The 26,423-nt window shown below is 38.2% G+C and overlaps 1 protein-coding gene across 10 annotated transcripts in view; it reads left to right on the top strand.

The window, feature by feature from the left end:
• SIPA1L1 (signal induced proliferation associated 1 like 1) overlaps positions 1 to 26,423 on the top strand; it is a 220,620-nt gene that overhangs the window by 85,746 nt on the left and 108,451 nt on the right. For 8 of the 10 annotated variants that reach the window (XM_040600026.1, XM_040600029.1, XM_040600031.1 and 5 more), the window contains one exon: positions 1,254 to 1,331. The exons of 1 other annotated variant lie outside the window; for it this stretch is intronic. The gene's annotated coding sequence lies outside the window, so the exon portion shown is untranslated. Of the gene's footprint in view, positions 1 to 930; positions 950 to 1,253; positions 1,332 to 26,423 lie in introns of those variants that run through there. One more of the 10 variants, XM_040600033.1, reaches the window with a different exon arrangement.

The raw sequence follows: 26,423 nt of genomic DNA, 5'->3' as shown, positions 1-26,423 counted from the left end.
TGGATAAAACTGTCCAGCACAGTATGAAGCTGTACAGTTTAGTTCTTGAAACTGGTGTTGGGGTTTGCTCGAGATTCTTTTTTTACTGCTTAAAAATGATCCTTTTCTGAGTGACTCTGCCTAATGAATGAGGGTGGCATATCTTGAGTTGGCTGCCTACAGCTGCATGCCGTCTTCTGCCCTGCTGAACAGAAGGCAGAGTTGCTCATCAGTCAGTCCTTAATCTGCTGAGGTTTGCAGTCTGGCATTGCAAGGCAAGTCTGCATTGGTGATGGTTTGCCTTAAATGCCATTCTGGAAACGTTAGCATGATCTTGACACATCAATCAGAGCTCTGGGACTTGTGGTGCAGGAAAAAAATCCAGTATTTTGTTTAGCTTAATACGCAGTTATTTCAATGAGTAGCTCTAGCAGTCCCATCACTTGGAACTTTGAGAGGGGCTCTTGTACTGTGAAAGAGCTGTCCCCAGTTTAAGCCTTTTTTGTCAAAGACTTTTGGCTTGGACAGATTTCACACACTCAGGTTTACAGTTCTGGCAGCTAAGTTTGCTGAAGGACCCTCATGTTGCTTCACTCACTGTTACACTGGCTGGACTTTGCAGGGTCTGGTGGGGCATCTGAGTTTATCCTGGTGTGTGGCTGCAGTGCCTGAGTGTGTCTTCTCTGAAATATCTGCCTCTGTGATAGATTTTGGGTCTCCAAAATGAGAATGCAGGGACAATCTGTTCAGTACTGTTAGTGCTGTCTGTGTTGGCATCCAGTGCAGAGCGGAGGAAGGAAACAATTGTGACTCAAATACCAGAGAGCTGAAGAACAGAAAAGCAGGAGAAGACGCTGTGCTGGGAGACAGAGGGCTGGGCGCTCGGTGGGAAGGAAAGACTGCAAGAGCTAGAGACTGTTTAAAAGAAAAAAAGGGAAAGAAGAAAGAGGAGGGAACGGGACAAGGAAAGGTGGGAGGACTTTGATTTATGTGCAGTGTGCAGGAATGAGTAATAAAAGGAGTTTCTGAGGATAGGGAAAATGCAGATAATTGTTTGGTTTTAAGAAGCCCTGGATGGCTTTGGACCATTCTATGAAAGTACTGCTGTTTGATACTGCTGAGACTTTTGTGGCAGATGCTCTCAGTGGAAGGTGGTTTTTTTTCCAGCAATACTGTTCTCCAGCTCACTGCCTATCTAGAACTGAAATTAGTCAACTCTGAATAGGAATATTTTATCTGTATATTTTGTTTTGTTTTGTCTCTATTTTTGCCAGCTGCTGCATCTTTGAAGAGAGATTTTTCTGTGCCCTTCTTCAAATGCCTGTGAAATTTCCAAGAGGAACCATCTTTCTGTAAGTGGAGATCTTTCCTGTGAACATAAAATTAATAATATGAATTAGTTGAATGCATTCATAGGAATGTGGGTGTGCAGAGAAGTCTGAACAATTTAAAAACTGGATGGTTTAAATACATAATATGGTCTTCCTGATTCATAATTGAGAATAATGATTGATGCTCAGAGGAAGTTCCTTTTTTGGCTTTGGTCATTTGCAATGCATAGTATACTTCCATTATAAGCTTAGACAGTGATAATAAAGGCAGTACTTTTCTCTGTCAACATCTGTGAAAAACAAGTCTCTGGAGATTTCTGAAGGTTTTATGTAATTATGAGAATAGTAAATCTGTCCTGTGTAGTGTCTGGGTGAGCTGTCTTCTGTCAAAACATTATTAATTGATTTTTATACTTTACAGCTGTGTTTTGGGAATAAGTACTGAAATGAAAGCCAAAAGCTCCAGTATGGATTGTAAGAATCATATTCAAGAAGAGTTAAAGGACTGATTTATTTTTCTGGTGACAGATTTTGAGCAGAAGGAAAAGGGAGGGACTTGAGCTGCCTGCTTAACTTGGTTTGCCAACAGTCTCAGAACTAGTTAGATCATTACAGGATTATGGCTAACTAGATCTGTGCGAATATCTAGATGTATGAAGATGGAGACAGGTGCCCGGTGAGATCTTCATGTGCACTTAAATCCATTATTAACATTGAATTGTGGAAGCAGGGGTTTACTGGGATTGCCAAAGAACTGTTTACTACTTTAGATTAGAATACTGTGAAGGCCAGTCTTCAAAGCTTCTGTTTTCTAGAAATACTGATTTTTACACTCTGGATGCATTGTGTATGTTAATCAGTTACTTAGACATTGTGTTTTGTCTTTAACTTTGTTCTGAAACCTGTAGCATAAGGTCAGCAGTACTCAGCAGCTACTGAGATGGTGTTTGCAGTACGTGGTACAGTGTGGATAAAGGACTGCATGTGTGTAACAAACTTGCTTCAGCTTGAGTAAGAGGAATTGTGAGAGTTTTTTCTTCTCCCTATTTAGAAACACACATTTTCAGGGAAATAAACAGCTTTACAAGTAGCTATGCAATATGAATTTGTGTGATAAGTTGACCCGTAGACTTATTTTGCCCTCACAAGGAGACGTTCCTTTGAGTGCTGTAACGCAGGCTAATTTCAATTTAGTTGAGCCATGAGTTTTCTATATACAGGTGTTGTATTTTGCTTTTTTCCTCTAACTTGAAGATGTACACACATTCCTAATATCTTTAGGATGTAGTGAAGTTTATTGAAAATGTCCATAAACTTAAATTACAGCTGGTGGTTCTGCATTACAGGTAAGCAGTACCCTGGAAGACTGAGGTCTTGTTTCTGCTCCTGCTCCCTCTCCTGACCCTCTCCCTGGTTCTCACACTTAACCTAAGTTGATCTGCTGCATGATCTCAGTATAGGGAAGACTGATTTAGTGTTTGTTACTGGGTTAGTTTTCTACTGGTTTGGAAGCCGACTGTGTAACACGAGGAGATGACTGTAGGCCAGGAATGGAGGAAATGGGAGGATTCGGTCTCCTTGTTCCTGGCAGTGGCAGGCCGTCAACTGGGCTGAAGCTGCAATGTCAGATTGCTGCCCTGGGCTCAGCATGGGCCCCAGCTCAGTCCCTGTGGGCCTCGTACATGTCAATATGGTTTTTTGTCCCTAACAACTGATTGCGTAGATCAATGGGGTTGCTTTTAGACAGCTTGAAACTAAGACACATCCAATCAGCATTGTTTTTCACTGCAGAAAAATATGAAACGCCGGGAGAATACAGCTGTGTATTTTCCCACTTTAAAATAATTCTCAGAAATCCTGTGCTGCAGCACATTTTAGGAGACTATTCAGATGAAACATTGAATTCTCTTGAATCATGGCTATTAAAAATTAAGAGTACGTGTAGTGCCATAATTATTTCCCTTTGTGTGCTTGTGTTGTGATGCAGGCATCTCCTGTTTCCCCAGTTGCTATATGCTCATGGAACAGTCTTCCTGTTAGGACCCCATTGTGGTCTCTTGGAAATATTACAGTGTTTATCTGATAAAACAGCAATTTCTTTGTAAGATGAGCCTACTGAGGACATGCAGCATGCACTGGAGGAGGGTTTTCCCTTCTCTGCTCTTCAGCCCTTTGTCTTCTCCTTTCTGGAAGCAAGGAAAAATTATGCTGAGCTGAGAGGAAGAGGAGACAAGTAGGGCCAGAGTTTGGCAGTGAGGAGTTGGGTTAGACAGAACCAGAGCTGCTTCAGCTAGAGTTACAGGGATTGGGGTGGGAGAGAGAAAAAGGGCACAGAAGGTTGTTTGGCTTGTTAAACTGGGGGTGGGGTGGGGGTATTGAGTTGGGTGATTATTGCAAAGGTTTGAGCCAAGCCAGAAGCAGCCCTGCCTTCCCATCAGCTACAGTGTGAGAGGGAAGACAGATCTGAATGTGAGTCTTGGGAAATACAGTGGTAATGGATTGGTGATGCGCTGCTTCGTACTTGGATTGAAACACCTGCAGTTGTGTACTCTGTTCCTACCTTTTACTAACAACTTCTACCCAACTGTGGTTTTGTACATGTGCTAATGTTTGGAAAGAATTGGGTGAATGAGCCATTTCTTTAAGTAAATGAATAGTGGCTGTTCATTATACTAAGTTTCATGTAGAAAAAGAACAGAGGAATGTTTGTCTTGTACTAAAAGCAGGCCCTTGTATTCATCTGTTAATAAGAAGGATTTTCATCTACTGTAATATAAATAACAAAACTAATTAAACTGAACACTTTGTGCAGCATCCATAAGGACTTGCCTCTCTAAAAATCAGAATCACTCTGACTACTCAAAGTTGGGGGGGGGGGGGGAAGGACTAGCTGTACAAGCTATCCTTTGAGAGGGAGCTGGTCCTGTGGTTGTGAAGGCAGGTGTATGAATTTGGTATTCATAGTGGTGGTACCACAAAAATGTCAGTTGTGACCTCTGCTTTCTACACAATTCAAATTTTAAAATTCTTATCAGGCTTTTCAGTATTCAGAATGAATGACAAATATTGATGGCTTACTGCATAAACCTCTCAATGGTAAAACCAGCAAATAATAGTGAGATTATTGAAGTCTCCAACACAAAACCTTTGACCTTTTGTCCCATCTAAAAAAACCCCACAGCATGTCATTAGCGACAAAAAAAGTTGAAGCCTTAGTTATGGCTTTATTGCTCATATTTGATATAAAAGGATTTCATAGTATTTCAAGTGATCTGGTTTTCAGATGTTATAGGGCATCATTTATATGAAGGAACTTTAACTAGGAGAGGATTTGATAGAAGGTTTGACTTCAGTGCATCCAATAAACTGCAGAGCTTCCTTCTTCCACCTGCTTTATGTAAACACTCTGTACTGGTACCAGAACTATTTTAGTTTCACAACTATAGCTGTCTTACCTGCAATTTCATCTAATCATCCAATGTTACTTTTAGCTTTTTAAAAAAATGCACTAGATTTATTTTTAAAACTTCAGACTTATGAAGACATTAAAGGAATATGCCAGTGATTGGGAAATGGCCACAAACAGTGTGAAGTGTGGAGGAATAGGTGAATGGCTAATAGTCTGTGTTGTTTCATTTCAGTTTAACTGGAGGCATAAAGAAATAAGCAAATTTTTTGATGGGTTACCAATGGGCTTAGCTGGAGCAACTTCAGGAAGAATGAGGGCAGCCAACAGTTTGTAAACTTGTTGGATTACGTCCCAAAATTTACTTGAAAAGAAATCATTAAAGAAAATCTATTCTTTTCATATGCTTTACCAGTGTTTTCTCTCAGGGTCTGGCATGTGAACCAGCAGCAGAATTTGGAGCTTGTCCATCATCTGTAGACCAAAGTATTTCTGATAACCATGCAATTGAGCAATAGGATAGTCTGTGAATGGAATGATGTACTTGTGAGAGAAACAGCAATATGTTTATTGATATAAAACAGTGACTTAATGAAGTCTGATGGTAAATGTGACAGTGGCTTAACAGGATTTGATGGCAGGGTACATTTGATTTATTTACTGCACGGAGGACAGGGCCAGACAAAACTGTCAGTGAAACCCTCCTGTTGAGTCATGAGGTTCAGAAAGGCCCCCCCTTGTGTTCTGAACTCCTTTTCAGAGGGGACTTTAGGTGTAGCTGAATCAGACTTAGTCCAGACCAGGTCAGCGGTTTGTATCTAAAGGATTGTATGTGCACAATCCATCCTTTTTATCCCTTAGCTAATATATCGAAGTTTAGTGTGCTACCAAGACTCTGTTGTAGCTTGGAATCTCAACCTTAAGGAGTAACCTTGAGAGGTATCCCTACTCAGAGGGAGATCCTGGCATGCAGCCCACTGCCATGCAGGAGAGCTCAGTGCGCCCTGGGCTGTCCTCTATATTTATGGAGTAAGGTAATTGACTTGTAGTCATATTTGCATACCGACTACAGAGGTTATCTTCTTTCAAACTTGGAGTGGGTAAGACCTTGACCAGCACGGTGGTTAGGTGGGCACGTTGCTCAAATTAGCCCTTGGCTATTGTGGTGTTATCTGTCTCCCCAGACTCTACTTTATGTGGATGCCGCCATCATCACCAGACACATCCATTACAACCGCCGCTGGTGGTTATCACTAGAGCAGAGTTAGGGAAGTAAAGGTTGGTAGCAGGGAAGGGGGGAAGGGGAAAGCACACCATCACAGATAGGAATAATTCCATGTTTCTTACAAAATGCTGAGCAAAATAATTAGAAAGAAAGAAAATAGAAAACCTGAAGGTCAACTTGGAAGCATCTGATAGTTGTCTGGGTGGTCCCCAGATGGGGCAGGATGACAACTGATCTCTGACCTCTCCTCAGTGGGGCTACTCCCATTTGACTTAAGCTATTATTCTCCTTGTTTATTTTTGCCTTGTATTGTGTAGACCTAGTGTTGTGTGTGCTCATGATGTTCTAGTCGCAGGTGGGGTGGAGGGTTGTGCATGTTCCCCTCCTGTCCCATCTGCTTGCATCTCCGTGATGCTTTTCAGAGCTGTGCTCTTAGGTGTGTGTGTCTGATTAATGAGGCTAAGGGTATTGTGTTGGGGCTTCATGGAAAAATTGTCTTGAAAGAGGGCAGGTAGTTTTTCATGAGCTGGTTCTCACTTCCTATTTTCTCTCAGAATTTTCTTGAGGAAGAAGTTTCTGCCAGTACAATGTTTTTTCAGAAACTGAGTGGCTGTGTGAAGAGTGTGTTATGAGTTAAGAGTCCTGAGAAGACTTTTCCTTTTGTGGAGCTTGTGTACATCTTAACAGAAACTGCCTTGTGTATAAAGATACAGGAGAGTGTTTTTGTAAAAATGTTGGTATGAATCATGGATATTAGTAATTCTGTTTTTCAGTTACTGTTAGAGACACTAAATATACTTAAAATTGCTGTGTGTTTAAGAATATGCAAACATATTCCAATGGGGATGTATTCATAGATGCAGGAATTCGAAAGCTTTTCTGTAACAACTAATATACAAACACCCATCTGAAACAACGGCCACTAAAAATTGCTATTATGAAATTTATCTTGATAAGATTTTCTTCCCAATCAGCCTCCTATTAAGTCTTGAAACTTTCCAGAAACTATGGAGTGGATCTGCTTTACCTGTCATAAAATTTTCAGTGCTTACAGCTGTGTTTAATATTTACAGAAGTTGAGTATGACAGATTTATAGCAAACTCTGAATGCAGGTTTCAGTAAGAGCATTTGCACCTTGAGTGCCTCCTTGATGATTAGCAGCAGCATTTTAAATTGTTATGGAAAATGAAAGCAGCTTCAGTATTGTATTATGACAACTAAGTTTATAGTGTGATTCCAAGTGTAACTGGGTATAACCAAATACTCCTGTTGTATGGATATTTTCTTTTTTTAAATCACTGTAAAGTTTTTTCTTCTTGTCTTCATGAAGGTCTGCCGACTGTCACTGTCTTTCAGACGCCTGTCAAAGTATCACCATAGCCCTATCCATGTGTGCACATAAAAAAGTTACTGTATCCACAGGACAAATATTTTTAATTGGAGAACTTCCTTTTAAATTTTTATGGGTAAAAATGTACCCATAAATTGTTCCCTCCTTAACAAGTAGCAAATGCAATAAGATGTAGGCTAAATTAGAAATGTGGACTTAATTCATGTGGGCATCGGGTCACAATACTTATGTTTTACTGTGCTGTAAAAAGTATATAGAGTTTACCATTTGTGGCTAATACAAATTTGAGAAACAAAAAGATCTTTCAAATGCAAGTTTTATAGCACAATTTCTGCATCAGCATAACAGTGCATTTTAACTGAGAGAGTATGTTTGGTGTGTGCAAGAGGGGGACTTCAGAACACTTAAAGAACAGAAGGGATGGGCCTTGTGACTTGTAAATTAAACAGAAGATTTATAAATGAGGCTGGTATTGCATTTTATTAGTTTTATTGTCTTATAGATTCATATTTTAATTTTATTTGAATACTCTTAAGCATTGCCTTAAAGAGTATGCTGCAGACTTTTTTTTTTCCCCTTTTGCAGATGTTTATTTTTCTTGATTAGATCTAAAGGGCTTTCCTGTGTCCTAAATAACTTAGGAAAATATGATGTTTTAAAGTTCTTAACTCTTATTTTTTAGCTCTTTTGATGAGTTGTCTATCGTTTTGTTTCTTTCTACATCGATACCCTCAAGGGGAGAGGGCAGGGGGGGTGAAGATGTTGCAGGTGGCATAATGTCCTCAGAACTTGGACAGTGGAGCACGTTATTGGGATGTACGGTGTCAGTTTGAAAACCTTATTGTGGGTTTAGAATGTAATCTGCTATCCAAAAGGTACTTTGGTTTAAGGAGAGTCTGTGATGATTGCAGGTGTCTCTATTTTCTTATAGCTCTCTGCACCAGACTGCAATCACAGCTCTTGCTTTTTCACAATAGTTCCCTTTTTGAGTTTCAGTAACATGTTCTGTTATGGATGCATTGAGGTTTTTTACTTTCTATTTTTAAACTCGCCTGCAAGAAATGGGAAAATAAGGAATTCTTTCCATAATTTCAGAAATGTGGCATTATCAGGCCTGGTTTTCTAATATCATCCCATAATCCAGTACTTAATGCATGTATATCTAGATTGATACAGAATCTGTAGGCAACCAGTTGGTTGTATTTTCTTCAGCTTGTATAGGTGCACAGTTAACTGTGTGTCCATGCTGTGGAATATCAAACCATAAATCCAGTGCAGAAAAGAGATAGAAATATCTAGTGCCTTTTTTCCTACAAATTAGGAAAGATTAAATCAGTCCTGAAGTAAAAATATTCCTGGTAAATAAAAAGATAAACTGAAAAATGGGCTTAACCTTGTTAAGAGCATTCATGCACAGGGATGACATTGGTTTAACTAAGTCAGTACAGCATGATTTCGTATATTCAATTGTTGTCATTTGTATGTATTGAGCTCGCTTTCCCCTAAGGTACTTTTGGACAACCATTCGATCTGTTTTTTCTACGTCAGTTTTTCCATGTTTAAGAATATTTTTGAATATTTTTTGGTTAATGAAATTAAATAATGGATTCAAGCCAAACTATTATTTCTGTTCCTGCTCCTGTGTGTGCCCCCCACTACACGTGCGTGAAGGGGATGCTTACATACAGTGGAATTAATTTTTGTTAGGTTTGGGTTTTTTTAACCTCTGTATATGGTAGAAAAGTTGCTCTTCAGTGGTAAATGATTGTGTAAAATGTGCTTGTTTGACTGGCATGCTGGTGAGTTACCATCTCCAATGCAGAATTTGTAACTCTAGGAGGTGTGTCAGGTGACTAAATGATGGGGAGTTTGACTGGAACCAGTCACATCTAATGGTTTCCCATGAGTGACAGCACACTTTTAAAGTGACAGTCATACAAAAGTTGAGCACTATACAACTTCCTAGTTATGTTAGAAGTAGGTTTTAAATATCAGGAGAATGTTTGACAAAATAAATGACTCCTACAATGGTCTGAAAAGAAAAATGGCAGTGAAAAAAATTTTTAGTGTATTTTAAGGCTTTATTCATATATAGGTTTATGGCTGTATGTCTATAAATCGGTTCCAGGATTGTGGTGAAAATTACGTAAGGCAGATAAATTGAATTAAACACTGTGGAAAGGCTTGCCCCCACCTCCCACTCCCAAGTGCTGAAATTTCTATGAACATTAACATCAGGTTAATGATGTCCACGTTTCCAGTAGGGTAAGGAGTGATGGGTATGAGAGTAGCTTTCCTTTCTGTGTCTTGGAGATCTGCAACATACAAATGGCTTGGAGACATAAGCTTTGCTTTTGATGAATTACCTGGAGATTTTTCATTAAATTCCCTATGTTCAAGAAATCAGCTCATCCATCTAATTTATTTAGAGAATTAGATAATTAAATTACAGAATTTATTTAGAGAATTTAATGAGATTAGTATATAATGTTCAAAGTACTTCACTCTTCTTGGTAATAGTATTATAAAATTGTATTAGCCATTGAAGAGGTACTTTACTGGCCCGTACTGCAAGGAGGCTCTCTTGTTTTGACTGCTGTTGCTGGTACTAGATGAAGGCTGCTTCTGAGTTAGGCTGAAGAGCATCTTCCTGGTGTTTTCATAGAGAATGCCCTGGTAACCAGCTTGTTGCTTTGGTATCCTCAAGTGATCCTTAATTTAAGAACATGTGTATTAACTTGTTCCCTGTGACTAAGTGGAAAGGGCGATTTTTCATTTTGTTACAATAATAGTGCTTCCATCCAACTTCATGAGGTTGATATACACGTTCTCAGAACATAGTCTTATCAGAAGCTCCTGTGACTCATGAACATAAGACTTTACATCCACTTCCATTTAAACTTTTTTCTAGCAGAGTATTAAAAAAAAAAAAAAAGCCATACAGGTGCATACTACCAGAAGTGCCCTTTTTACCAGTAAAGCTTGAAAGATTTCTTGAAGGAGGGACGTTACTCACTTAAAAGAAGCATACTTTCTTTTGTATGCTGCTATTGCCTTATCGATTAATAACTGTCTCACTCAGATTCTGTTCTTGTGTGGATTAATTATTTCAAGCTGTCTTCCTCATCTGTTGTCAGATTTGGGAATGTAGCTTTCCACAGTGCACCTGCATGTTTTTGAACCTGCACTTAAGAAAGTATACTTTTGCCTGTATGCTTTAATTTTCTTTGCCTGTGTTATTTTCTTTTTTTCTTATTACTACTGAAAATGGCCTCTAGCTTTTTTCAGAACATGCTGACTTCCTCCACTTCCACAAATTGAACTGTACAGCTGGAATAGCTATGCTTCACTAGTGTTACATGAAAAAAAGATTCATTTATTAGCTTGATAATCTCTGTGTTTCTGGAGTTAAAGTCGTATTTGCATCTGGTGGGGTTTGTGGAAGGCTGTTTTCTCTGTACAGAGACCATGAAAAATACATCGTACGTTATCTTTCAAGAATATTATTTTCAGTAAGTGTCATATACCAGATGGTTTTGAGACCTATTTAGCTATCTGGTTTGGTTAATCTTGCTTTGCTTGCTTGAGACCTTGAAACTTAATTTCCCCACCTGCTGATAAATATAGGGTCATAGGAATTGCCATGTTGGGTCAGACCATCTGTTCTTTAATTAGGAGTAGTAACAGATGCTTGGGATGATGATGCAAAAAAATCTGCAGTAGGCAGTTATGACAATAATACACTCCAGGGTGTGTATCTCTGGGATTCTGTTAGTTCAGCTTGTGTCATAAAACTCGGATATTTTTGTCTTTTCCAGCTCTTTGTTTTTAAATATTTTCTATTACGATGTAATTTTATCTTTTGCTCTCCACTTTAATGCTGCTAAGCTTTTGGCTTTACAGTCCTGTATCCCTCAGCAGTGCATTCCTTAGAGACATGAAGAAGTATCCCTTTTTGTTGATTGTGAACTTGTCAGCTTTCAGTTTTGTTGAACAACTTCTCTTAATCTTGGGAAGGAAATTCTTGCTCTGCCATTTATGTGCGCCATTTTCTATCCTTTGGGGTGTGGGGGCGGATCTTACTCTTCCTGATTTTCCCCTTCATATTGATACTTGAATGCTGCTTGTTATTCCTGGTTCCTGTCTCTGCAAGACTTTCAACTGCACTGAAGTAACTGGATGATTCAAATTTCCCACTGTGCTTCATGTGAGAAAACAGTATTGATTCCTGTGAGAGAATTTTTCTTAGGCCACTGAAGATGTATAGTTCATAGGAAATTCCTTCAGAATTTTAGCTTTTCATTGAGGAGTGTGTGCTTTGTTGTAATGGTGAAGGTAGCTTTGCAAGGGCAACGCTGGCTAAACCCGCTGCAGCAAAGGGCTGCTTTGAGCAGAACATGACACAGGGCTACAAGGCAGGGGTGGAGTTCCTTTTTGGGGATAGGGCTGTGCTTGTGCTTCCTCTTGCAGTCCTACATCCAAAATGAGAAGCATCATTTAAAATTTTTTTCTTACTCCAACAGGAGTGGTATTACAGGATCGATGAACTAGGGGGCAAACGTTTGCTGGCAGTAGAAGCACCATTAATATCTAAACAGCAATTCCCAAACTAGGGGCTATGGCTGTGGCAGATGGGCACAGAACCCAAAAGAAATTAGTTTGCTGGTTTTTGGTATCCCGTGCTGATCAAGAGCAATTGATGTGGATTAGGATTATAGTTTTAAATAGCTCTGCAAATGGGTTCGTAGTTCTCTTCTTTCTTGCCAGTTTTGCAGGGGAAGCTTACTTAGTGGAGTATTGCTTGGGTATTGTGAGCCGCCTTAAATTGCTTACATTTTTCTACATAGATGCTTAGAAAACTCATTAAACCTCAGGCTGAGTGCAAGTTAGTAGTGAAGGAGTCAATAGGATTTGAGTGAATGGCTGTGAAGACAAGTAAGAAAACTAATGGGGGGGAGAGACACATTCTTGCTCGATACATTAGTAAAGAGAAATGAAGTGCTGAACCCTATCCTAACCAGCAAGGGAATGCAGTTCTTTTTCTAACCTGCTTCTAAGCATTAGAGCCAGCAGTCTTTGTTGTGCTGTGTTCAGGTTTCCAAGGAGATGCAAGATATTTTTGTGAAACTGAGAAATTGAGAAATCATGGGAAGAGGAATGTTAAAATGCTTGTCAAACCACAAAACACAGTGGCAAGGAGGACCTGTAATACACAGTATCTTAAGGGCAGACCTTAAATGTCATATGACTGAAATTGTCTTTTTCACCAATGGTAATGATTAGTGTTTAACTGAGAGCTATTTTGGGATGATAAACAACATTCCTTTCATTTTTAACTGCTTGGAGGGGAGACTTAAGTGCCTGGTAAAATAGATGTTTATTCCAAAGTCTGCAAGAATTCTTTACTCAGGATCAAAAAACCCTAAAATGTTACCAAGAACTTCAGTTTATTTACAGAAGCTAGAGATCTAATTCTTGAACTAGTTGTTTGGGTTGAGAGTGTTTAATTAATAAATCTTACAGACTGGGCAACCCAGGAATGTTCTGTCAAGGACGTTAAGAGCTGCATAAGACTATATGAAGTGCTTAAGTCCTTGAGGAAACTGGAAATTTTTAGTTGACAAAAGCATGTGTGTTGCATGCTATTATATTTGCATGCAAAAAGTACTGAGATGCAGGCTTACACTTAAAGAGTTCTGGGTAGTTGCAGCAAGTCCCGTGAAGCTGATGGAAGGGTTGGCTAATTTTGCTAATAGTGAACATGTGCCATGTCTTGTGTAGTAACCAAGAGATGGAATTCTGTATTGGTGGTGGCATCACAATTTTTATGTTACAGAATATTTAACTCAGCATTGTTAAGGTTAGATAAATGAGTCTCCAGCAGACCTTAACAACAAAAGGAGAGACTGAGTAGTGTCTGTGCTGTCATGGTGCAAATTACATACTTGCTGCTCTATGGCCTTTTTGGACATAAGATTTATTCTAGTCATATGTTGCTGTAGATTTGTTGCGGTTCTCCTGGCTGTGTTTCTATTTAATCTTCTTGTAGTTTGACTTTCACACTCATTGCTGTCACTAAATGGGCTGATCAGTGCCTTTATCACTTTGGTTACAAGGCTATTTGTGCACCTCTTATATGGCTGGCAGGTGGAGCAGACAGGTAGGGCATGTAGCAGGAGATCATTGGGAGATTCACTGTGAATTCTGAAAATTCAGGGAGAGAAGGGTAAGTGGAAACTAAAACCACTGCCATATGGATTAGCATTTGAGGTGGAAGCCTGGGGGGACTGCAGTAGGGACTCTAGGTAGTATTGGTGAGGAAAAAAAGAGATGTATTGGCCACGGGGAAAACATTGGCTCCCATTTAAGTATAATTAACATAGTAAATGAATCAAGAAAAGAATATGTATATGTCTACTGGAAATTAGTCTTCTTCAGTACTACTTGTTTTGGGGGAGCCAGCAACCCATGGTGGTGTTGGATCCCCGGCTATAATAGTTCTGCTTCTTGTTTATTCCACAAGTTAATGAGGGTTTTCTTTTCAAGCAGGCCACAATGTGACTTTAAAGATACATGAAATATCTGACTTATTTTTTTAAACAAGTATGTATTTTTAGAATATCACTGTGTAAGAAAAAATGAAATGCAAATTACTGTTTTAAAGTTTTTGGTAGACAAGCCCTACCTTTTTTGTGTTTAAAATCTCTGTTCTGTAAAATGCTTTTAGTTGGTATAACTCTTTATGGTGGTTTCATGCTGATTTTTACTTCTATGACTACGTTTTGTTTCACTGAATTTTCTAGGAAGGAAGATTCACCTACATTTACTTTGCAATGTGTCAAACATTAATTTCATCCTGTCATCTATTAAGATATTTGAACAATGATGTAAACAAGCAAGTAAAGCTGAGAACTAACTATGTTTACATTAATGAAAATATTTGTAATATCATACTTGAAAGTACTGTTGTTCTTGGGAAGTTCCAGAACACAATTGAAGGTTTTTTTTTGAGAATATGAAACGGGTGGAGGTTATTTTATTGAGGTAGAAAAAAGGATATCTGTACCAGCTATCTCTAACTGTTTTTCACTTCAATGTACTGATTTCTTAAAGTAGCAGGCCTCTGAACTGCAAAAATGGTGACATGAGTTTTGTCTATGTTTGAATAATATATGTTTCAGACCATGATAATAGAAAAAAGCTTGGCTAACTCCAAAAAAGGATTGAAAATGCAACAGCTTTGGGAAACGGTAACAAATATTACTGAAGGTTTTGCTACCTAGCATATAGGGGCAAATAATAATTTGTTTCTCATTAATTTGACTTTATATGTGCAGAAATGGTGGAAATGTGTGTGTGGAATTATATAGGGGCCAGCTGGTGAGAAGAATATCTTCTTCCTGTTGGTTTTGGCACTTGAGTTACCTAAAGCAGAGTGTGCTTCAGTCAGCACTTCAAGTTGTGCAGACGTGCTTTTGCAAACTTCACTGTAGACAGCAAAATGAGGAAATTTTTTAATTTTTTATTTCTTTTTAGTAAATGGGGTTCCAGTGGAGAGAAATTTCAAAATGCAAATAAAACTATCACCTGTCAGGAGAGATTCGTTGGCTGCTATTCAGTACAGAAAACTGCAAAATGCTTGTGGCCAGCTAAATGAATATGAATGCGTTACATTTTTTTTTCCTTGCATACATAATGAAACATGCATAAATCATTTTGATTTAAGCATGATTGCAGTTCGTTAGTGCTCGCTTTGTATTTAAAACTTTTCTGAAATAATTTTTTTCCCCCGAAAACCAGTTTTATACTAAAGGAGTAATAAACAGGTTTTTTTTACATAGCTGATGAATTCTTGTCTCTTCAGTTCTTTCCCATATAAAACTGCCATAAAATTTCATTAAAGGTATGGTTTGCTGCTGTGAATGTTTAGCTTGTTAAAGCACGTGGGGGTAGCCCTTCCTATATGTAGTTCTTTAAAAATTGTATCCTTGAGGACTGGTGTATAGGGTTTCTCAAATTGCATGCATCTTGTCCAAGGAATGGCCTTGATTGCGGTAGGTGTTTTGGTATGAAGTCAAAAAAAGGACTATCTAAATTAGATTCGGTAATTAAAATGGTAAATACAATTCTGCCAAATGCTTTTATTTGATGTAGAAATCAATGTGGCGAACGAGGCAGAGATTTTGCAACAATGAAGTGGCTATCTGAAGAATTAATTGAGCGTTTGGGTAGTAATCTATGTATATGAAAGACAGTATTGTCTAAGTAACAGTGTAACAGATTTTCCAAATTCATCTTTTGCTTGTGATGTTTTAGAAGTTTTACTTGATCATTTGCTTTAGAGAAAACTGAAGGTAGATTGCAGTACTAATTCCTAGGCTACAGCAAAATGCTGTGGTCTCCACAGAGGGTGTATATTGGGCAAATCTTCTGACTTGCTGGGTTTTTTTCCTCCAGTGTGAGAGAGATCTCTGCTTGTGCCTGCGTGCAAGTGCCATGGCACTTTGAATAATGAATGCTACTTGTGTAGTAATATATCAGCTGTCCCCAGATCCGCCAGTTCCCACATTAGGCACTGTCTCCATCTGCGTGCACATGCACACCTGCCTGGTCATGACAGCGCTGTGTCCTGGAAAGTTCAGGGAGTGAAACTGAATTCTCAAGTAAATGTTTAACCTGTGAACCTGGGAAGTGGTTCCACACTATCCCTGTAAAACAGGGTGGAAAGGAGGTCTGACTCTAAGTGGTATTTTTAAGATGCACAGTAGCTGTAACAGTATAGATTAAATGCTTTTCCCCTCTGTCTTCTGCAGAAGATAGTGTATACCTTTGCACAAGCTTTTGTTTTCAGCTGAGAGAAGAGGGAAGGCAGCATCCTTTCCAGCTAATTATACTTTGCAGGGACTTCTGTTTCACATTGTACTTCAGGGAGCATTTCAGAGCTGTGCTGCAGCCATCTCTCTTGAATGGTCACTTCTTACCTCTGGCTGTTTCTCCCCTGAAATTCTGCCAGTGGTTAGTTGAGTTGGGTAAGACGTGAGCTCAAATTTGCTTCATAAATCCATTAATTAGATGCATCCTTTAAATCTGGATAGTTCTTTAATCCAGCTGCCCATATGTATGGCTGACAGTAGAGGAGAGGGGGCATATTATATGGCTTTCGGTGGTGCTGCTGGCCAGTGCTGGTTTGAGGGGCTTGTGGGGCAGCAGCATACAGGTGCCATATTGCCTCCCTGACAGTGACTGATGAAATGCAGTGCCAGTGTCAAGTCCCAGGAATTTGGAATAGGGATGCCCACAGATCACAGTGTCCTTTGGAGCTGTAATGTGGCAGCTGTTAAGCAGGTATAGCATATACTCTTTGGTACTTTGGTGTGGGCAAAATAAGTTTTTCTGGGCCAAGCAGGATTGCTAGCACTGAAGTCCAACCAGGACACTGGAAAACTTAAAGCTGAGTTTGTCAGTGTTTGGTCAACTTTCAGAGCCTTTGTAGATACAACTTAAAAACCTACAAAAACAAAACAAAAAAACCACCCCAAAACCCTAAAAAAAAAAAAAAAAAAAAAAAAAAAGAAAGAATTAATATTTGGACAAAAACATCATCATTTACTAGAATTTGGGGCTTGTTTTGCAAGTGGCGATCATTCTTTTACTCTTTTCCTGTGAGTGAAATCTTTTTTTTTTTTTCCTCTCCTTCCTAGCTGTTATAAACTTACTGAGCGATGTTGTGCCCTTTATTTGGGACTAGTGTTCTAAACTCTCATCAGCTGTAGAAATGTGATAGAATGCTTTTATGACAAAATGATATAGTGATGTGTAGTTAGTTTCCTCTTCCCTTCTCCCACTTCTTTTCTTCTGCTGCTGTCCTTTCAGCGTGAATCTTGATGTATTGTGCTTAATCCAGACAAAAAAAGTAATTGTTTACAAAAATTACTCATTATTTACTTAAACTTACTTTTTTATTTGAAGGAGGAAGAATGATGAAAAAGCACCAAAGGCAAGCTAAGAACAAAAATCAATCCTTTTTTTGCTTTCTTTGTCTGATGTGATTTTTCATGTGTTTACAAGCAAAGATGTAACCCTCGTTTTTCTTCTCAAGTTTTGTGCACCTCTGGCCCTGATAGAGAAGACAAGAGGAAGTTGTTTTGTTTTCCTTCTGGGAGAACTCCATTGTGAAAGGACTTTTAATTTGGCTGTTTGATATGTTATAGTTCATAAGGTAGTCACTAGGGAAGAGAACTATTTAGTTGGGGTGCTTTATAAACTTTCCCATTGCCAGTGGGTCAGCTTTAAGGTGGACTTTACTGGCTACTGGCTTTTAAAAGAAGATGCCAAGGGTTTATGAGGAAAAAGGAGGGAAGCACGGTTGTTATGACAGAAATGTTGTATGAGGTAGTATGATACAATGATACAGAAAAGATTGAAAATGCAGTGATGTGAGTCAATGCATATAAAAAATGCTAGTGAAGCAACATCGCTTTCTTAAGTAAGAGGACATTGTCCCCTTGAGATCTTGAATTTGGCCCTAACTGTGGTGGCACAGCATCTACATCTGCCCTTTTCTCCTTGTCATTCTCCTGGAGGCTTTCCATTACTATGCAGTGAAGAAGTCACCTTTATGGTGCTCTACATATAGGATTACCTGTGCTGTTTGCATTATTATTCAGTTTGTAAAATGAGTACCTCCTGAATGTCTTTGGAGCTAATTAAATGTCATCCTCTCAGGAACCAATTCTGTGTAAGCAGAAACAGCAGAAGCATGATCCTGTGCTGTGTCCCAGTGAGATTGAAACATTTCCCTAACTGCTGCTTCTGCCGTGGCTAACAAGTCATATCCATTTTATCAGTTGCATTTACGTGTAAGAGCTCTAAGCAGAAACCTCAGGGTGTAGTAGTGCTTAATGTATAATAAATACTATTTGCTTTTTTAAAACGCCTAATGAAATGCTCAGTTTAAGCTTTTAACAAGAATCTTTGCAAACATTTTATACAGATTTAAAACTAATCTTTAATGTGTTTTTTAGAGGTCTCATTAATAAAACGTTTTTTTCTCACTAATGCTGTCACCTACAGATTTAAAGAGGGGAGAAAAAGACTGCAACTGGAAGCTGTTTAACAATTTCCTAATGGAATGGTGTTAAGAAGAAAATAAGAGTATTCTGGCAGTATGGGCTTTGGCAGTTTAGGGAGGTGAAAGTAAGTTAATGATACCAAATCCACAAAGTGACTGTGTGCGGGTCAGGACTGAGGCATATTGATGGGGCTCTGAAAGCCTTGTAGTATTTGTGCACTGGTTCCAGCTGTCTGCTTCCTGTTAAGTTGATCATTTGTTTACCACTTTTTACAGCTGTTTAACCTACGAAGGGCTAATTTTATCTGCTTTATGATGTACAATAGGCATGCCACATATTACTCTCTTTCTTTCTTCTCATCTTTACAGCAGAATTAGGGAAGTATTTGGCTGTGTTTTACCTTAATTCCTCAACAGAAATCTTTCAACAAAATGTTAGTAAACAAAAAGCAGGATTTACACTCCACCCCCCAAAAAAACCAACACAACAACTTCTCCTTTGTCTATTTAGCTTTTACCCTAGTCTTGTTTTTCATCAGTCATCCATTAGGTATGGTGTCTTTAAGCTGCTAATACGAATAGACAGTGGAGAAAACATCTGCCTCATTCTACATCTATTCCTTTCTTTGCCTGCAGAGAAGTGATAAGATCTCTCACTGTATTTCATGAAGTCTTTTAAAAAATGAGACTGTTATTTCTTTGTAGAGAAATGGCATTTTCATTTTCTGCTTTTAGCCTAGTGTCATGCTGCTGTAATGATTACTCACTGTTGGCCCTGTAGGTTGGTCTGGTGAAAATGTATTTGCAGAGCTTTTTAGTGCATGTTGAAAGAAGCTGCTTGAAAGCCTGTTTCAGGTTTGGGTCCTGCCCCCACGCCCCTCAGATATGGCACGCTTCATATGCAACAGTTTTCCATGGTTGAAACTGTAGATTCTAGCAAACAAAACACACTACTTCTAAAAAGTGAATAATCTCTATAATGGATGGCATGTGTCATGTCACAGTGTTGAGGAAATTGATTTTGCCAGATGCTCAGCTGTCTCCTAGGCTCCAGCTGCTGCTTCCTTAATGCTGCACACCCAGATTGCTTGGAAAGTATTTGTGCTAATAGGGAAGGTGTACTTCAGTGTATTTTAGGCATCTTGGACTAAAAAAAGAATTTGCTATTTCTTGCTGGGCTGTTCCACTTTAGAACTGTTTGGTCTGAGTTTGTTTTAAAATTAGATGGTAATATTAGAAGCACAACGATAGTAAACAATCAGAAAGTCTATCCATTTCTTTATCTACTACTGATTTTCTTCTGACACATTGTCTTAGGGGTACAATACTTTTTCTAGCATGGTTCCTCTGTATTCTAAAACCAAAACATAAAAGCAGGTATTGATTTCAGGGTTGTGTATGTGCACAGTTTCTTTGTGGACTTTTGAGCATTCAAAAAAGTATTCTGCAAAATAAGGTATCTCCTTTTTTATTGTATTTTAAATGTTATTCTGTACTAAAGCTACTCACTGACATAGAAGTTCTCTTGTGATATGTTTGACTTAATTCTTTTTCATACCCAGTGAGCTATTAGTTTAATATGTAGATGTCTTGGAAAAAAAATAATCAATGTCCTGATTCTCTGTTACTGTTCTGTTTTCACTGGCAGGTGTGAGAAGTGGTGGAGTAAATATTTGAATCCCTGTGGATACTTGGTTTAGCAATAAATTCAGTGATGGCTTTAATGCTTATAATACTGCATAGGCAGTCTTTTTGTAAGGAAATTTAGTTCAGTAGTACCAGTGTTATAACTTAGTCTTTTCCAGCAGTCATAATGCACAGTAAAATTCACTGTACAGTCGAAGGATGAAAAGTGACAGTTGCTTGTTCCACTGTAATTGGCATAATAAAAAAATTGATCTGTGTAGAGAAGTCCTAATTGACCTTTTTATACATAAGTGTTAATGATTGTCATGACATGCTACCAAAATGAAGGTAAATATGAATGGAATTACTAAGATTTTAGTTAAATGCATGGATTTATTTCTTACAACCTTCTCTCTGAAACAACACTTCTATAGAAGAGTGAATTTAAAGATGCTTAACCATATTTTGGGGATTCTCCTTTGATTTAAATATCTAAGGTAGCTTTGTAATTATATGTCAATAAATTCACATTTGCAAAGCTAAGAGTTTATATACATGTATAATTTATTGATTTGAGAGGTTCTTAAGTCAGCTTTGCACGTATGATTTTATACTTGGTAAAATCAACGCCCCTTTTTTCCCCTTTGGCAATAATATATTATTCATTACTACTTATGGCGTTAGTGCCAATAGTATACCATACTGAAATTGTTGTAGAACTGTTGATGCACAATGATGCTTGTCTAAGTCCTTCTTCCTGGCCATAATTTTTTTGAGGTGTCCAGTGAGTTCTGTAGGATACTTACCTGCATGTAGATAGTTGATCTTTTACACATATATATATACACGTGTGTAGTATCTACATGGGTGTGTCTACATTGATCAATCTGTGCAGAAATAGTTGTACATATTATATATTTCATAGGTATGATTTTTTTTCCCCTGAGGCTTCTCTAATTGACATCTTCAGTTATTAGGTTTGTTTCTCACCTGCTGAATCTTTTCCCAGGAGTTGCAATAAATGTTAGCATCTGGTATGGGAGAAGACAGGAAATGACAAGAATAATCTATAGAAAACATTTTTTTTAACTGCTATTACTATGTCATCTTCCTTTAACAAACCAGAGTTTACCAGTACGTCTGCTCAGATTGGAAGTCATAGTCAACTAAAATGAGGCTCTTCGGAAGTTTTGGACATTCTTCATGACAGATGGTGTTGATATCCCAGCTTTTAACGCTGCAGATGTGTTTTTCAGAGTACCTTGGATGATGAGTTATCCTTGAAATGGTTTATCCTTATTTAAAATAGTGATAGGTTTGGCAGTTCACAAGGCTAGATGGGCATGCCAACATCTCATACTCTTGGACTTTTAACACTAAGACTTCTCCAATTCAAAAAGTAGACCATATTGGAAGCATTGGTTACTTTGGAGAGTTAACTTCCTTCATTAAATGGATTTTATGGTTTTAAGATTCAGAGGCTGAAAATAACTGTACTTGAACACATCTACCTAATTTTTCTTCTGCTGTACTAATCACTTATAGAGCTTCACAATTAAACTGAATGTGTCTCACTTCCAGGTTTCAGTTGTCACTATTTTTGAAGCCTATGGATTTTTTTTCAGTGTAGCTCATATTGCATGGAAAAGCCTTGGAAGGCAGCTATGGATAGGGTGAAGTATTTCATATTGGTGTGAAAGTAATGCTGCATCTGTTAAATAAATAGTTACCCAGCTCATTTATCATTTTCTGGGTGTGATAGCTATGTCAGCTAGAACAGAGTGAGTATCCCTGGTTAAGTCTGCCACTTTGGATGTGCTTCTGCCCTGTTCTCTGTGTTACATCAGTCTCCTGTGTCCTTTACCACGGCTTTCTGCATTTCTTTTTGAAACAGTCTGCTTGTTTCTCTGCTTTTTGAGCTTCATCTCTTGCTGCTGCTCAGTACTTCTGCAGGGTGTAGAGTTACTCACCCTGATACGCGCTTGCTTGAGTAGATTCAGTTGCCCATTTGGAACATCAGCTGTCTGATCTGATCTGTGATGACTTTTCTAAAAGGCACAGTACTGTGCTATGCTTGTGTCTGTGTGTGTTTTGAAAATCAGTAAAATAGTGAATGGTATGCTCTGTTATATTTCAAGTGTAGGTTGTACAGTTTTTGTTTTGTGCTCAGATTTTTTTAAAAAGCCCATGAAGTTAATTCTGTTGGTGTAAACTGTTGGTAATTTGGCTTCAGTTAAAACAAACATTTGTGCTGCTGGATTTAAAAGTGATTTGTATTCCTGCCTTGCTGTGCTAAACTTGATCATTGTTCTAAAAATATGGATCGTCTTTTTTGCATATTAAAAATCCTGTAGTCACGTCTGTATAGTTGCTTGTTGACAGGATGCTGTGGATTTAAGAATCCTTGCTCAGTGCAGTAATTTGATCTTCAAATGGTTCTGTACTTGGTATCTCAAAATGACCTTTTGGGGTCCCATCTGGAGCTTAGACTTCTGTATCCATGTAGAAAACAGTTAGTGGCCTAACACAGGTAAATGGACCTGCACTTGGAGCTTAGATACTTAAGGCATGTAAGTGTGCACTGCCAGGACAGAGGAGGGGAAAGAAAACTCCATCTACCTTTTGATTCTTTTTCAGCTAGAGTACACGGTTACCCTCAGTATCATCACTTTGTGCTGCTGCTGTGATTAACAGAACTATGGGCTACATAAACATACAGCTGTATCCACCCAGTCTACAGCGATACGGTTTTAACCAGGACGGTAGTAGATCTAGTGGAGTGGAGCTTGGGAGGAGAAAGAGTAAGTGAAATGTTGCCTGAGTTGTCATTACTCAGGCCTTTTTTTTTTGTGTGGTAATTTCTGTATTTTTTTTTTAGGGTTTCTTAACAAATTCACTTGGCTGGTATGTTATAATTTTCTTCCACTGTCAGTGAATCCACTTGTTCCTTTCCAAGACTGTATCAGATAAAAATATTCCCAGATCTACCAGTTTGATGCAGGAGTTCTATGTGATCTGGGTTGCCAGGTCTTTGAGATGACCAAAAGGGTGTAGAGCAGAGTTGGGACTGAGTTTTCTGAACAGGGCTGTTGCTGCTCTTAATATCTCAGGAAGAAACCCATTATTTTTATGTACCTCAAATCAGCCCATTTTTATGTGTCTTGTGCTTCAGAGCCCTATGCATTGGTGGCTTGAACTTTCTGGTTTTGATCTGGTATTTCAGTAGATGAGTCTCAAAAATTTCCTGGGAACCCTGTGGCTCCATTGTCCTCCCAGGCTGATGACCGGCATTTGCCCTGTCTCCTCCTCTCCTCAGGACACAATTTTTGTAGGATAGGAGTTGTTGTAACTTCTCTGGTACAGTGTTGCACAACGCTGGATGAAACATTCATCTAACTGTTTTCTTTCTAGTTGTTTTGAAGGTTTTGTTTCAGGACTGCTAGATTAACGAAACTGGTTTTAATTCAGAAAGATAACTTCAAGTTTACAGAGGCTCATTGACTCTTCTGTAGTTTGAATAAATTTTCTTTCTCTTAAGTGAATTGGAGGAAATGTCACCTTCTTTTTGTCTCCCAAGGATTTCTCTTCTCTTTCTAACATGCTCTAAGCCCACTTGAATCCTGCATTTCTGCCCCAGTGTAGCCAAGCCAGTTAAGCAACTATTGCTTTATTAGTACAGCCTGAGAAAATCTGTTGTTTCATCTCCTTAAAGCCTGTCTCACATGCTTTTTTTGTGTGTGTGTGTTTAATGTTCTTGGAAACATATCTTTATTTGATCATTATAGGTAATAACCCTTCCAATATTTCATAGAGAGAAATTAAATGACATGCCTAGATAAAGATTTGTCTGCCACAGGAAATCATTTTTTGTCATTCAGTAGAGATTTCAGGCTCCATTTCTAAGGTTTGGCTTTTCTTGGAGAAGACCCTCCTTATCAATTCTTCTAGCAAAGTAAAATCAGCCTGGCTGTTCAAATATGTGTGAATTGAAATAACATACCATTTTTTCTGATCACTGTGGAAATTACTAGAGCCAATTAAAAATGTTGAGTTGTTCCAGCTTTTACATTTTTGACACCAGAGCAAAATTTGTTGTGGATTTTCATGTCATGTGTTATTTCATATGTGTGTAATTGTCTGGACCACCAAGCTGGTGTCAAGTTAAACACTAGCTTCCCTCCATCCTTCCCTTAATATGCCTTTTGAAATCTGGCAGTGCTATATATATATATAAAATATATATATATATATAAAAGCTAGCTTTTAAAAGGCATAGAACGCCCTATCTAGCAGATCTAAAAGGGTTTCCAGAACTTTGCCTAATTTGTAGTTTTTGACAAAATTTGAGAGAAATGCTGGTAACACAGATCTATGTCAGTGGTCAAAAAGTACATCTGACTTTACAACTGGGGCAGTGTTTGTAGTCTTGTGATCCTCAGAGATGGAGAATGTCTGATGGTTCTGGGCCCTTTCCTTCGGTTCTGGGTCCTTCAATATATCATCTTGGCCAAAAGACTGAAAAGTTGAAAAATATTTATGAATGTATTCATAAACCTTGCTCTCAGCACCTCTGCTTTTACTCATATCTGAGTCGCTATCCTTTTCCTAAGGGAACATCTTGAAAGATAATATATTGAAATGAATGTATAGTGTGAATGTATTTGTAATATCGATGACTTTTGCAAAATAGCTATGCCCCAGATTTGTAAATTTTGCTTAGGATTTCAGCCAGATGTTGCTCTGCTACAAAGACATGAGGTTTGTTTTAACTCTGGCCTCCAAGAAGAGAGGAGGAAAAAGGCAAACTATAGCAGTTTCATGAATGGCCAGGAGAAACTTCCCTTTGGCAATGTCAAATTGTCATTAAATGCTGCTTTCAAGGGCCTGAACAATAAACTCTTCTCGATAGAAAATGCTTAAAAAAATTCTGAGAATTTTTCGTGCTTGTCATCATCAGCCTAGATGGAGCTCTGAGGTACGTTGTTGATGTTGGTGAACTTTTAACTTTACTGCAATTTTGTGTATTATGTAAAGTGAGACTTTAGATTAGCCTTCTATTAATAGTTGTCTCTTACTCGGATGTTTCAAGGTTGTATTTGTCATTAGCATTTTTCTCTCTGAGCTCCAGTTGCTAAAGTATCTTAAGGGTCACAACTAAGGATGGTGTCTTACCTTTTTCATTCTTTAAATATGCTTTCTATGGCACACTCTACCTTGTGCAGTGTTGTACTAAGTGTTTTGGAGTAAGTTGAAGTTGTACCTGAAGTGATGACTGTAGTCACTGAGTGACAACACAAAATGTGTAAGTTGAGGTATGTTGTAACCTTCCCAAAATCCTGGGAATGTTGGATGACATGACTGTTAAGAACATTACCTTTTTTTTCTTTCCTCTTCACTGATGAATCATATTGCCAGTATGTAAAGCACATGCTAGGTAATGGGCTAAGCCGCTAAAACAGCGCTTGATAGACAGTACGAATGGTTTACCATCGTGTTTTTGAGAAGGTTAGTAACACTGCTTGTTACAATGATGTTTGAGAGCGCTCACTGTAAGTGCTCAGCTGCAGACCCTTGACTTTAAATATGATCCCTCAACTTCCAAGAAGGAGCCTCAGGGGTGTGTGGGGTGTTTGTAAGTTTAAGAAAAAAATGTATGTGTTCTTCTTAGAACTTAGACTATAATTGTTTAAAATACGAAGTAGGAACTTAACATTTGGAAGATGCTGTAAGAGGTGTGTGTGACTTCTTTTCAGTTTTTCTCAGTGAAATTTTTCCTGAAAAGTTATAATCTTTGTAAGCCTTAAAAATTGTTTCCATTTATGCATAGAGGCTCTTGAAAGTTGAAACAATGTATCATTAGGTATAGTCTCTACAGGTTCTGTGTTTGATTCATGCTGTTAACCATACTATTAACCGGATTTCCCCTCTGCAGGAAAACTGAGCAACTTCCCTCATGTGTAGTCATGCATATGCATTCGCTAATAATTCTGTAATGAAAAACTTTCTGATATTTGCTTTAGAGATACTGAACTTAAAGCGAAAGACTTCTAATTCCAGAAAAGGGAAAGACCACCCCCTCAACCCTCTTAAACTCTCAAAAATATTCTGAGTTGGCTAAAGTGAGTATTTGCATTTGTGGTTGTTGCTTAAAACCATAAATTCCTGTCCCCAGCGATAAACTGTTGGAAAAAAAAAAAAAATTTATATATGTATCTTTCCAAATAAATCTTTCTGACACTTCATCTCAATTCTTGCAAAACAGACTCTTGATTTGCTTTGTATTTTGTTCGTTAGGTTTTGTTTTCTTGAATATCAGTTAAGTGAGGATAACCACCAAAACTTTTGAAAGCAGGGACACAGAGGATGAGAAGACAGGTCTTGGCTTGTCCCTTTTCTGTGTCATATCCTGTGAGAGAATAGTTTTGCCCCTTCT

The sequence above is a fragment of the Falco naumanni genome, chromosome 7 (assembly GCF_017639655.2).
Source record: "Falco naumanni isolate bFalNau1 chromosome 7, bFalNau1.pat, whole genome shotgun sequence".
NCBI lineage: Eukaryota > Metazoa > Chordata > Aves > Falconiformes > Falconidae > Falco > Falco naumanni.
This window is presented reverse-complemented; position numbering and strand designations above follow the sequence as displayed.